This window comes from Hippocampus comes, unplaced genomic scaffold, assembly GCF_001891065.2.
Source record: "Hippocampus comes isolate QL1 unplaced genomic scaffold, H_comes_QL1_v1.1 scaffold283, whole genome shotgun sequence".
Classification (NCBI taxonomy): Eukaryota; Metazoa; Chordata; class Actinopteri; order Syngnathiformes; family Syngnathidae; genus Hippocampus; species Hippocampus comes.
In genome coordinates this window covers 583717-584961 of record NW_017806234.1, presented here as the reverse complement: position 1 = coordinate 584961, position 1245 = coordinate 583717, and positions in this window count along the sequence as shown.

The following is a 1245-nucleotide window of genomic DNA, read 5'->3' as shown; positions in this document are numbered from 1 at the left end:
GTGTGTGTGTGTGTGTGTGTGTGTGTGTGTGTGTGTGTGTGTGTGTGTGTGTGTGTGTGTGTGTATGCGTTTGACAGACAGAGACCGGGAATCATATGAATGGAACAAAGGTGTAGATGTTTGATGACCACCTTTTTCAGCAAGCATCTGTTTCTAGAACACTCCCTCCCTCCACCGCCAACCAAAACTTGAGGCTGCTGTTACCACGGTAACTGATTTGCAGGCCTATGAAGGTGTCCTTCGTGTGAACCCACATGCAGTTTGGGAAGTGACGCTTCCTTGACATCCCACTTTGCAACTTTTGTGCTTTCTGATGAGAAGATGTTGTGGAGAACAGTCTTTTTACTGAGTCAAGCCATAAAAAAAAAAAACAAACAAAAACAAACAAAAAAAAAATATCACTCAAATTACCAAACCAAAATGTTAGACACATGGGTTGAAGATGAAATCTGAGATGTTCACGCTGCTAGCAAGATTTGAACGTAGCCTCAATTCACTCCCTCCTCTCCCCCACCCAACCTTTGGGTACCTGACCAAAGCGACACCTCTCGCAAACATGCATGTGACATGCAGCTGAGCATAGAATGTGAACAAGGAGACGTTAGCCAAGGATGCATTGGTAGTATGGCATATTCAAGCTGGAAAGTTGCCAAACACTAAATGTTATTGGTTTGATGTTGTATTTTTTTTTGAATGGACAAACAAATAAAAGTGAAAGAGAGGTGGTCGTTGTCCACATCATAAATCACCATTACATTCATTTTGCATTTGTTTCTCTCGAAGGCGGCCCGATTGATTCTTCTTAACTTTTGTAGCAAACTGGAGTTCATTCATCTGTGCAAGAAAGCTTTCAGCACGAATGAGCTGGGTGCTGCATCTTAGACTGAGTGTGCATGGGAGTGTGTGTGTGTGTGTGTGTGTGTGTGTGTGTGTGTGTGTGTGTGTGTGTGTGTGTGTGTGTGTCTCGACAAAAAACTGACGCAGAACAGTTGGCCAGTTGTGTCGCACCTGGACATCTTTAGAACGATAATCAAGAATTCAGGCAAATGTATAAGATGGGGGATGATTTTTCAAAACTCATTTTAAAAATATTCTACTGGCTTGTCAACCAGAGATTTTTAACATATTCAGTTTTTTCCTCTAAGACTGAAAACTCTACTTTTAATTGTCATCTTGTGGAAGAGATTTTAATTGTTCTGTCTCTTATATTGCACTGAGTCAGTGGTTCTTAACCTGGGTTCGATC